Source organism: Phodopus roborovskii, unplaced genomic scaffold (assembly GCF_943737965.1).
Source record: "Phodopus roborovskii unplaced genomic scaffold, PHOROB, whole genome shotgun sequence".
NCBI lineage: Eukaryota > Metazoa > Chordata > Mammalia > Rodentia > Cricetidae > Phodopus > Phodopus roborovskii.
The window spans coordinates 20,997,837-21,011,331 of record NW_026126410.1 but is presented as its reverse complement, the minus strand read 5'-3'; the positions used below and the strand labels follow the sequence as shown (position 1 = coordinate 21,011,331).

General features: G+C 39.7%; 1 pseudogene; it reads right to left on the bottom strand.

Annotated features, from left to right (window-relative positions):
* Positions 1-7,579: 7,579 nt before the first annotated feature.
* Positions 7,580-8,450, bottom strand: LOC127220774 (alpha-enolase-like; annotated as a pseudogene).
* Between the last annotated feature and the right edge of the window lie 5,045 nt (positions 8,451-13,495).

The window sequence follows — 13,495 nt, the reverse complement described above, 5'->3', positions numbered from 1 at the left end:
CAAACCTAAAGATAATAGGTATCGAAGAAGATGAAGAAGCCAAGCTCAATGGTGCAGAAAACATACTCAACAAAGTCATAGAAGAAAACTTTCCCAACCTGAAGAAATACCATTGCCACATAATAATCAAAATACCAAACATACAGAAAAGAAAGAATATTAAGAGCAGCAAATGAAAAAGGCCAAGTAACATATAAAGGCAGACCTATCAGAATTACGTCAGACTTCTCCATGGAAATTCTGAAAGCCAACAGATCATGGATAGATGTCCCACAAACATTAAGAGACCACGGATGCCATCCCAGACTACTATACCCAGCAAAACTCCCTATCATTACTGATGGATAAAACAAGATATTTCATGACAAAACCAGATTTAAACAATACATATTCACAAATCAAACCCTACAGAAAGTTCTGGAAGGAAAACTCAACCCAAGGAAGTTAACTACACTCAAAAAACAATAGGCAATAGATAATCCCACTTTACCAAAAGTCGGAAAAGGGGGAAATTACACACAAAATACCACCACCAAAAACAAATCCAAAACAAACAAGAATCAGCAATCAATGGTCATTAATATCCCTCAATATCAATGGTCTTAACTCGCCTATAAAAAGACACAGGCTAACAGAATGGATATGAAGACAGAATCCATCCTTCTGCTACATACAAGAAACACACCTCAACTTCAAAGACAGATGTTATCTCAGAGTTAAGGGTTGGGAAAAGATTTTCCAATCAAATGGCCATAAGAAGCAAGCTGGTGTAGCTATCCTACTATCTAACAAATTAGACTTCAAACTAAAATTAATCAAGAGATGAAAAAGGTCATTTTATATTTGTCACAGAAAAATTCCATCAAGATCAAGCCTCAATTCTGAACATCGATGCACCAAATAAAAAGGCACTCACATTCATAAAAGAAACATTACTAAAACTTAAATCACACATAAACCCCACACACTTATAGTAGGAGACTTCAATACCCCACTCTCACCACTGGACAGGACTACCAGACAGAAACTTAAGAAAGAAACAAAGGAACTAACAAAAGTTATGACTCTATTGGGCTTAACAGATATCTAGAGAACATTCCATCCAAACACAAAAGAATATATCTTCTTCTCAGCACCACATGGAACCTTCACTAAAATCAACCACATACTTGGCAATAAACCAAACATCAACAGATACAAAAAACAAAAAGGATAATCCCATGTTTCATATCAGACCACCATGCCTTAAAATTAACACAAATTGCAGAAACACTACAAAGTCATGGAAATTGAACAATGTTCAACTGCACCACTCCTGGGTAAAGAAATAGTGAAAGAAATCAAAGACTTCCTAGAATTCAATGAAAATGAAGGCACAACATACTAAAACTTATGGGACACCCTAAAAGCAATGCTAAGAGGAAAGATCATAGTGCTAAGTGCCCGAAGAAACTGGAGAATAGCCACACTAGAGAATTAACAGAACACCAGAAACCTCTAGAACAAAAAGAAGCAAACTCACTCAGGAGGAGTAGACACCAGGAAATAATCAAATTAAGAAGTGAAATGAATAAAGAAGAAACAAATAAAACAATACAAAGAACCAATGAAACAAAGAGTCGGTTCTTTGAGAAAAATCAACAAGATAGAAAAACCTTTATGTAACCTAACCAAAGGGCAGAGAACATGTAAATTAACAAAATCAGAAATGGAAAACAGGACATAAAACAGACACTGAGGAAATCCAGAGAATCTTCAGGTCATACTCTGAAAACCTGTACTCCACAAAATTAAAAAAATTAAGGATATGGACAATTTTCTGGATAGATATCACTTATCAAAATTAAATCAAGAATAGATAAGCAATTTAGATAGACCTATAACCCCTAATGAAATAGAAGCAGTCATCAAAAGTCTCCCAACCAAAAACAGCACAAGGCCAGAGGGTTTCAGTGCAGAATTCTACCAGAAATTCAAAGAACAGCTAATGCCAATACTCCTCAAATTGTTACACAATAGAAGCAGAAGGATCATAACCAAACTCTTTCTTATGAGGCTATAATTACCTTGGTACCTAAACCACACAAACCCACAAATAAGAACTATAGACCAATCTCCCTCATGAAAAATGAACACCAATGCAAAAATACTGGCAAATTGAATCCAAGAACACACCAAAAAAGAAAGAAAGAAAGAAAGAAAAGAAAAGAAAACAAAACAGAAAGAAAGAAAGAAAAGAAAAGAAATCATTCACCATGATCAAGTAGGCTTCATCCCAGGGATGGTTCAACATACGAAAACCCTTCAATGTAATACATCATATAAACAAACTGAAAAGGAAAAACCACATGATTATTTTACTAGATGCTGAAAAAACCTTTGACAAAATCCAACACCACTTCATGATAAAAGTCTTGGAGAGATCAGGGAATAACAAGAACACACCTAAACATAATAAAAGCAATATATAACAAACAAACAGCCAACATAAAACTAAATGGAGAGAAACTCAATGTGATTCCTTTAAAATCAGGAACAAGACAAAGCTGTCTACTTTCTCCATATCTCTTCAATACTGTACTTGAAGTTCTTGCTAGAGCAATAAGTAAACAAAAGGAAATCAAGGGGATACAAATTGGAAAAGAAGAAGTCAAACTTTCACTATTTGCAGACGATAAGATAGTTTTTATAAGTGACCCAAAAAGCTCTACCTGGGAACTCCTACAGATGATAAACAACTTCAGCAAAGTGGCAGGATACAAGATTAACTCTAAACAAATCAGTAGCCCCACTATATACAGATGATAAAGGGGCTGAGAAACAAATCAAAGAAATATCACCCTTTACAATAGCCACAAACAACAAAAAATATCTTGGGGTAACTCTAACCAAACAAGTGAGAGACCTGTATAGCAAGAACTTTGAGTCTTTCAAGGAAGAAATCAATGAACATACCAGAAAATGGGAAGATCTCCCATGTTCTTGGATAGGTAGGATCAACATAGTAAAAATAGCAATCTTGTCAAAAGCATTCTACAGAATCAATGCAATACCCATCAAAATCCCAGCACAATTATTCTAAGACCTTGAAAGAACAATCCTCAACTATACATGGAAAAACAAAAGACCCAGGATAGCCAAAATAACACTATACAATAAAGAAACTTCTGGAGGTATCACCATCCCTGACTTCAAGCGCTCTTATAGATTTACAGTCCTGAAAACAGGTTGATATTGGTGCAAAAATACACAGGTGGACCAATAGAATTGAATTGAAAACCCTGATATTAACCCACATACCTGATTTCTGACAAAGAACTAAAATTATACAATGGGAAAAAGAAAGTATCTTTAACAAATGGTGCTGGCATAACTGGATGCTGGTGTGTAAAAGATTGTAGATAGACCCATATCCATCGCCATGCACAAAACTTAAGTTCAAATGGATCAAATACCTTAACATAAATCCAGCCACACTGAACCTCTTAGAAGAGAAAGTGGGAGATACCCTTGAACAAATTGGTGGATGAGACTGCTTCCTGAACACAGACACTGAGATCAACAATTAATAAATGGATCCTCCTGAAATCTATAAGGCAAAGGACACAGTCTACAAGACAAAATGGCAGGCCATAGAATGGAAAAAGATATTCACCAACCCTCATCTGACAAAGAGCTGATTTCCAAAATATACAAAGAACTCAAGAACCTATTTACCAAAACAACAAACAACCCAATTAAAAAGTGGGGTACAGAACTAAATAGAGAATCCTCAATAGAGGAATTTAAAATGGCTGAAAGACACTTAACGAAAGTGCTCTACACCTTAGCCATCAGGGAAATGCAAATCAACACAACTCTGAGATACCGTCTTACACCTGTCAGAATGGCTAAAATCAAAACACCAAAGACCATTTATGCTGACGAGGATGTAGAGAAAGAGGTACACTCCTCCACTGATGGTGGGAGTGCAAACTTGTACAGCCACTTTGGAAATCAGTATGGCAGTTCCTCAGGAAAATGGGAATTAGTTTACCTCAAGATCCAGTAATTCTACTCTTAGGCATATATCAAAAAGATTTATACAACATGGACATCTGTTCAACTATGTTCGTAGCAGAATTATTTGTAATAGCCAGAACTTGGAAGCAACCTTGATGCCCCTCAACAAAAGAATGGATACAGAAAATGTGGTACATTTACACAATGGAGTACTGATGGGAGATGTCATTCTGTAAATATGTTTCTCATACTGGTTAATGAATAAAGCAGTGTTAGCCAATAGGAAAGGAAGATAGGATGGACTAGGAGACAAGGAGGAAAGAGGAAGTAGTAAGGAGGAGTCAACATGGAGAGTCTAGAGAGAACAGGATGCCAGGCGGCTCTCCAGTAAGATAAAAGCACATGGAAATATTAGATTAACAGAAATGGGTTAATACTTAAGACAGAGCTAGCCGATAAGAAACAAGTAACTGGCCAACAGCATTATATCAAATACAGAGTATTGGTGTTTTATTTGGGGCTGGTGCGGCAGCGGTACAAGACCAGTGGCGGGCAGAAAAACCTTACTCCTTACAGAGTACTACTCAGTGGAAAAAAATAATGGAATCTTGAAATTCTCAGGCAAATGGACGGAACTAGAAGAAACCACCCTAATTCAGGTAACCCAGTCACAGAAAGACAAATATGTTATATACTTACTCATATATGGGTATTAGACATAGAGCAAAGTTTTACCAGACTGCAATCCACACCTCCAGAAAACAAGGACACCAAGAGAGACATACATGGTTCCCCAGTGAAGGGGAAAGGGACAAGAAAGAGCACCTGAACCAATTGGGAACATGGAGATAGGGAGAAAGAGGAGGGAAGAAGAGGAGTAGGAGGAGAACATGAGGGACCAGGACGATTGAATAGGGAGATAAATAGAGGAGAGCAATAAAAAAGACACATCAATAGAGGGAGCCATTATGGGTTTAAAGAGAAACAGTAGAACCAGGATGTATCCCTAGTGCACAAAGGGACTTCAGGAGTCCATTCCCCATGGAGGGATACTCTCTTAACCTAGAGACACTTGACAGATTTTGATGATCTCTCATTGAAGGCCTCATCCTCCCTGGGGAGTGGATGAGGGATGGGGGGACTGTGAGGGGCATGGGAGGATAGGAGGAAGAGAGAACTGGGATTTCTATATAAAATAAGAAAAATATTAATTAATAATAATTTAAAAAAAATAATTTAGGTCTTAGGTGAAGGTCTTAAAGTCGGCTCTATAATTTTAAGACCTTAGGTGAAGAAACCGTATCTTTTAATTCCCCTTCACACCCACAAAGTACTAGGTGTGGACTGATTATAATAGTAAACCTAAACTGGATTTTGAGCTCATTGCAAACCAGCCATTGTATAACCACACAGTGGTTTAATGTGATTAAAGCCACGATGGATTGCAGAACGTTTTTCATTGGGGCCAGAAGAGTTCATCCATGTCACCTTGCCAGAGAGTAATTTTCATGATTACTTTCAGCCTGCCCAAGATTCCTGAGGTTCCCACTGGGAAAGTGATCCTTCACTTCCTGACTTTGCTGCTGACTGACTGCTGCTCTCTGCTTTGCATCACAGGACTCTTGGAAGGGCTGGCAGCCTCAGGATGCTTGGTGTGGGCCCTGCCAAGTGTTGATTACTCACAGGGGGCTTGAGAGAAGAGCCATCAGAAGTCTGTGGTTATCAATGACGTAATTGCTGCCACTAAAGACATTCTACTCAGCCCAGTGTCTATGCCAAGTATGTGTTCAGTTCATACAATGTGCTACATTGGAACATGCAAATTCCCATAAGGTGTTCTCTAGAAAGTTGAAACACTGGTCTCAAACAAAAGTACAGTCCTACTCCTCACAACCTCCTCTGGGTACAGACAGCAGGCACTCCTTGACAAAATGTGTTTGAACTACAGAAACAATTCCACAAAACAGCATAGGCTCTACCTGTAGCAGGCTTCTGTCTGTAATGCCAACACTCAAGAGGGTAAAACATAATGACCTCAAGTCTGAGGTCATTATGGCCTACTTAGTTAGTTCTAAGCCATCTTATCTACTTAGTCCAGGCAAGACTGGAGCTCATTCAGTGAGAAGGCTCACTGAGTAAAGACAGTTTCCACCATGCCTGAAAACTTGAGATTGACCCCTGAAATAAGGTCCCTATGGTAAAAGGACATACTTCCTAGAGTTATCCTCTGATTTCTATACATGCACATGCATTATGAAATGCATACATAGCCTGACACAAATATATAAGAAATAATAAATGTGATAAAATGTTTTTATCAAGAAAACTGGTTCAATGCAAAACACCTATTGATGAAAAGGAAGAAAAGAATGTTCTCTGATCGCTAGTGAATTTACTAACAAGACTTTTTTTGGAAGTATGAATGAATGATATATATGTGTGTGTGTGTGTGTGTGTGTGTGTGTGTGTGTGTGTGTGTGTGTATACTATATATGCCTCTTCAACACTTATGCTTAGACCCCATTGGTGAGTACTATTCTCAGCCTTCATTAGAAAGCTGCTTTTTACAGAGTGTGGCTACCATGCACAGACTCACAACTGTTCAAAGTGCTCAAGTGACTTTTGAGTGCTTCTCCCTGGATGGGACATGCATGTCAAACCCTACCCACCCCTGCAAGACTCAGGAGAAGTGAAAAGAATACAAGAGCCAGAAGATGAAGAGGGGTGCTATGAAATATGGTCTTCTGGATGTGACATGGCTGCTGCATTCAGGAACTCACAGTAGCTATGGTTATCTGCTCAAGACCCAGCCAGGCAATAATCCCTCCATGGATGGGGTAAGGTTCATCCCATCATGGATGGAGTAGGCCTTTTCCCACCATGGATGGGGTGGGTAGGCCTCATGAGGCTCCACTCCTGAAGAGCTATTGACAACTGATGTCACTTTTTTCTGGTGTGTGGTCATTGGTAGATTACCTATGCTCATGCACTCAAGACTGATTTAACTTAGTGGTGATATGAAGGTAGGAAGAATGGGTGCTTTGGGGTCTGGGTGAGGGAGGAATTGTGGGTTTATATGATCAATATTCACTATATATGTGTGTGAAATAGTCAAAGAATAAACAAAACATATTTTACAGTTAGATTTTAAGTGTATGAGACTGACTCTAGTATTTATTACACATATTTACTATTAGATGTTCCTAGTAGGTTTGCCAAACCTCCTGAGGTACACAAAGTTACTATACTATTAGGTCTTTTTTTTTTCCTTTTTTCTTAAGAGGAGGCTTTTATTTTGTATGTAGAGCCACTGGGGTGGGGGTCTTTCCTGTGGCTACCCTAGAGATTACACTGGGCTCCAGACAGTAGCTTTGAAGTAAGGTTACAGAAGTGACTCAGCCAATCATATAATTCCAAAGCTAGGGTTTACAGCAGGGCTCCAGGTGGTCAGGTGTGGCTTCGAGGATGTCTATGGAAGCAGTGGCATGGGAGGGACAAGCATTGGGCCAGCCTTGAGCCGCCAATGATGGCATCAGGTCTAGGCAGCAGGTGTTTCCAGGGATCTCCACCCACACTTTTACTTGGCCAGGGGCTTCCTGAAGCATCTGCCTGCAAACTTGGCCTTGCTGCCCAGCTCTTCCTCTAGTCTAAGAATCTGACTGTACTTGGCCAAATACTCAGATCGGCAAGGGGCACCAGCCTTGATCTGCCCAGTGCAGAGCCCCACCACCAGGTTGGCGATGAAAGTATCCCGTCTCCCCAGAGCTATGGGATACCATGATGCCCCAGCCATTGGACTGGGCCAGCATACATGCCTGCAGAGACTCGGACATAGAGCCAATCTGGTTGACTTTGAGCAGGAGGCAGTGGCAGGACTGTCTTAGGATTGGTTACCGTGAGATCATCCTCAACAACCTGGATGCTTGCACTAGCGGTGAACTTCTGCCAGGCTTCCCAGTCGTCCTGGTCAAAGCGGTCCTCGATGGACACCACTGGATAATCCCAGATGAAGGACTTATAAGGTCAGCCAGCTGGTCAAGTGTCATCAGGTGTCATCAGGAGACCTGAAGTCCAGGTCATACTTGCCAGACCTGAAGAACTCAGAGGCAGCCACATCCATGCCGATGACAACCTGGTCCATGTAGCCAGCCTTCCCAATGGCGTTCTTCAGCAGCTCCAGAGTGTCTTTGTTCTCCAGGATGTTGGGCGCAAACCCGCCCTTGTCACCCACATTGGTGGCATCCTTCCCATATTTATCCTTGATGACATTCTTCAGGTTGTGGTAAACCTCTGCCCCAATGCGCATGGCTTCCCGGTAGCTGGACGCCCCCACGAAGGATCATGAACTCTTGCATGGACAGCTTGTTGCCCCAGTTGGGCCCTGCTTCCTCCTCTGATCTATAAAGTGGCAGTGAAGAGGACTGCAGGACTCTTCCAGCCCTAGCCATCTACAGTTATTTATGAGAAACGATGGAAATGAAACAGAAAAGGAATCTGGAGTATGCAACTTAATGCATCTGGCTTGCCCAGCTTCCCTGAGATCTGAGGTCAGGGGACAGAAAGAATTTAGTCAGATTCAATTAAGTGAGAACTGTATGATGACCAGGACATAGTGAAAAAAGGCTGCCAATACTTCACTTAAAGCCCCCTCCTACCATCTAAGCACATATAAATATGGGATACATGTTTAAAAACTTTAAAATATCTAGTCTGAAAAAAGGCTGAAACTATGTGATGGAAACAAAAAGCAAGTTGAATATCAGCAAAATTAGCTCTAATGGACACACCAGAGTCTGGGGAAGAATGTGGCTGGGATGTGGACTCGGCAGTAAATTTAGCCTCCAGGGTGGACAAGCAGGAGCTGAGATCTCTATTTGGAACTAGTGCTCTCAAAATTCCTTCTAAGACTCAAAAGGGGAACTAGAACTTTATTTACTGCTCAGAAAAGCAGCAAGAATCAAGTTGTCTTTTCTTGATTCTGGCTAGAAAAATATATTTACCTTATGAAAACTCCAAATCTGGGTCTGGAGTATGAACTCAGCTGATCTGCATTTGGTAAGCATCAGAAGCAAAAAATTAGCAGAATTACTGGTCCATGACCAGTGCAAACCATGGTAATCTGGAATCAAAATTTTAAATAGACAAAAACTCTTAAAAGTATCAGGAAAGAAGTAACTTTGTAAGTAAAGACAGTTTAGCTGTGCACAGCATTATCTCTAGTCTAGCAAAGTTTCTTCTATACCCCCTAAACTATTGATTTAGAAGAAGGGCCAAATATGTTTTTAAACAAAATTCTATAAAAAGTTACCACTGACATCTGAAAAAAAATCTTTTTGCTTTGAAGGGCTTCAGGGAGCTGGGAGCCAGGGGATAGGGGAGTGTTGAGAGATACCAGTGTAAAATAGGGTATGGCGAGGGAAGGGTGAGTAGATAAATCAGTAAGTATTGGCTTCAAACAATAGCAAAAAGAAGTGTTAGTTGTCCAACCCAAAAGTCAACAAATTAAACTATCAGGGAAATATAACATGTTTGGAGAGAGAAAAACAAAGATGTATTGAGTAAATGATGAACTAAGCATGGTACAATTTTGGTTGTATTTATTAAAATATTTTAATTAGGAGGGGTATTTCCAAGCCAATATGAGAATGTTTAAAAATTAGTGTAGTAGCATCAAGAAATACAACAAAAGCTACAAATGAGGGGAGGGAGTGGTGGGAGGCGAGAGCACGTAGTCAAGGATTTTGGAGGCCCTATTGGATATCAGAGTCTAAGTTTGATTCTAGGATCATATGACCACCCTATTTATAACATTTTGAGAAACCCCTATACTGTCTTACATACTGGGCTGGCCAGTTTCATTCTGGTCTGTAGTGTTCCTTTACCAACCACAAATCTCACCACACCCTCTCCAGTGCTTGCTGACTGATTTTCTTGTAACCATTCTCACTGGGTGATGTGGCTATCACTGTGTGACCATGAAGTGCATTTCTCTGCTGCTTAGTGATGCTGAGCATTTTTCTGCCCAGAGATCTGCTGGCCATTTGAACATCTTCTTTTGGGAAATGTCTATTCAAACCTTTCATCCATTTTCCAATCTGGTTATTTGGGACTTGGGTTTGTTGAGTAATATATATTCCTTACACATTTTGGATATTAACACCTAATCAATGACTAGTTTTTAAGCTGTCCACTTTCTAAGCTGTTTCTTTGCTGAGTTGTTTGTTACCTGAGCTATGCAGAAACTGGTAGGAATCTACAAAAAAGAAATGAAGTCAGTGTGACAAGGAGAATTCTGCACTCCCACATACAGTAGAGCACAGTTCATAATTTATAAGACACAGAGATAGTTTAAGTGTCCACAGTCGGATGAATGTCTAAAGGAATACACACATACACACACACACACACACACACACACACACACACACACACACATGACTGCTATTGAGCTGTTGAAAAGAATGAAATGTCTATTGCAGCAGTGTTGACAAACCTTATATTAAACAAATGACAAACATTATATTAAACAAAATACGTACAGAAAGAAAGATAAAGCTTGACCTTGTGCAAGTAGAATCTAAATAAAATGTTTTCATGGAAGTAGGAAAAATCGTCATCTGTCAGACACCAGAGAGAGCTGGAAAAAGGAGATGGAGGAAAAATGGTAAAGAGGTGCAAAGTAATAGTCAGGTGAGAGTGATAACGACCATGTCCCTTTGCATATTAAAATGGCATTGACAATAATGATGTACTTTATATTTTAAAATAGAGCATTTTTTAAAAAGCAATCTTATAATGAATAAACAAAAATTTTAAGGTGATAAGCAATATTTGACACTTAACTGCATATATGGGTATTAAAATGTGAAATGGTACCAATTATTATGTGTCAACCATTTAAAAAAATTGAATTCTCCTAGTCCCTGGTGAGACTGGGCGCCACCTGGTGGTGATGTCTCTACTATAGCCTTACTGTAGACCAGGTTCTGAGTCTGGCAACTGGCTGGGCATCTGTGCTCTTCATTTGCTTGTCAGTTCTCCTCTATGTGAAGGATGGGCACTCTAACACACCGCCTCACTGAAGGCGGTGACAGTCAGACTACAGGAGCCCTTTGCCAGCTGTATAAAAATAGCATTAATTTCTCTGCACAGCATTTATTACATTAAAAAATAATGAATGCTGAAATATAATAAATGGCATTCAATTAAAAAATAAGCATTTAAAAGCCTAGCCTACATAAAATATAATAAAAGACAATAATAATGTAATTGACGAGCAATGGTGATTAACGACTCAAGACATTGGAAAAATAATAGAGGATATATACACTCATCTGACGATCATAAGCTAGGAGCCTCAGAGGAGACAGAACATGCAAAGTTTGTCTTTCTTTACTTCACTCAATATGATCTTTTCTGGTTCTATTCATATACATGCAAAGTTCATCATTTCATTTTTCTTTACACCACATATATGAACTCTCCAACCTGCTTTCCTACTTCCTCCGTGTCTGGCTGGCTGGCCACCCACAGTCTGGCCCCATGGTTAGCTTCCCTTTTTTCTCTGCCCTCTAGTCCCACCTATCCCTCCTCTGCTTAGCTATTGGCTATCCAGCTTTTTATTCGACCAATCAGGTGCCTTAGGCAGGCATGGTGAAATAGCAACACACAGTTAAACTAATGCAACATAAACAAAAGCAATACATCTTTACATAGTTAAACAAATATAACACAAACAAATATAATACATCTTTACATAGTTACACTAATGTTCTATTCTATAGCAGTTGTGTCTTTCCTTCATGGTCCCAGTATTACAGCTATACTGCTGTTCATTATCTCATTGTTCAGTCAGGAACCAGGAAGAAGAGACAAAGGACAACTTAAGGAATTCTACTTGTGTCTCAGGACAGATTGTATCCCTGACACCCCCTGCCAGATTCAAAGGGGGAGGCTGGAGGGAGGGATGTTGGGAATAGTGCTGGATCAATAAAGTCAATGTTATCTGCTGTGCCATATTCAAAGTTTAATCTGTGTTAGACACTTTTCCACTAGTGTATCAAATATACAGTCACTTTTAAAAGGGAAAAGGTTCATTTCAGCTCATAATTCAGGCTATGGCATGGCTGGTTGGCCCTATGGCTGCTGAATCTATGGCGTCTATGCATTAATGAAAGAATGTGTGACAAAGCAAAAACACTCAAGATGGGGCTAGAAAGCAAGGAGGGAGAGACTAGGATCCCACAGTCTCTTTGAAAGCACATTCCAGTAACATAGGGACCTCTCAATATTTTCCATCTCTTAAACTGTTGGCATTTCTAAATAGTACCAAGCTAGAAACTAAGCCTTCACCACTTGGGCCCTTGAAAAACATTTCAGATGGAACCCATAGTAGTAGTTCTTCAATGTTTTCTTCATGGTCTGCAATCTGTATATAGACATATACATTATACAGACATATACATAGTCACAGTGAGTTTGGGTAAGCAAGTGTCAAGGCACATACGTAAACCTCATTATCTCTTTAGTAAAAGCATCCCTACTTCTTCCTGCCATGAAAGTTCCATGGTAACAGTGAGAATCTACCCAGCAGAACTTTAGCAAGATGTAACATTAGCCAATGAATGCTCCCAGCTCTTGGCTGAGCCTCGCAGTTGCCTTTCCCATAGGATGTGCTTGGCCAACAACTAGCAGCCACTGGAGAGATACAATAAAATAAAATAAAATAAAACAATAACAAAAAATACCTCTTCTGATGGCTGGCTTTGAGGCAGGATTTCCCACAGAATTTCAGGCTTCCTTGGACATTGTGAAAATATGGACCCTTTCTACTAACCTTTATTCCCTTTTCATTCAAGTCTCAAGGTCAGACTTGCATCACACAGTGACCAAAGCCCCCTCACAGCATCACACATTTACCACACACTGTATTTCAGACTTCTGCTTCAATAAAAACCCATGATGTTAAATGTCATCTTGGTTATTGTCTCCTGGAGGATCCAGATGAATGGTCCAATATCCCCAGTATACAGAGTCTTTATTCTTGCCTAAAGAAACTTAGACAGCTGCAGCTTAATGGGTCAGTGAAGACTGGGCTGATTGTGTCTCCAGGCAAGAGTAGTTCCCCTGGAGATCAGGATCACCAGCCCTGCAGAGATCAGGCTTAGAGACACATGAAGTACAAAAGTCACCAATGAGGACATTCCTAATTAGATCCTAGATTCATTTTTTTTTTTACTTCCTACATGAGATTTGTAGTCATGCAGAGGCCTTTAAATTAAAATAACCATTAGATGCTGAATGATGCCCCCTATCTTCATAGAGCATCAGCTACAGTTTTAGAATGCAGTTCACCTTTTTGAGGTCCCAGCCTTTGGGTGATAAAGTACGTGTGCAAAAACTAGGTCCCATTACCCATGCCCCACCCTCACACTTTCTCCTGTATGGATTATATGAAATTCCACACAAATCATAAATTGTCTGTGGATCAGGT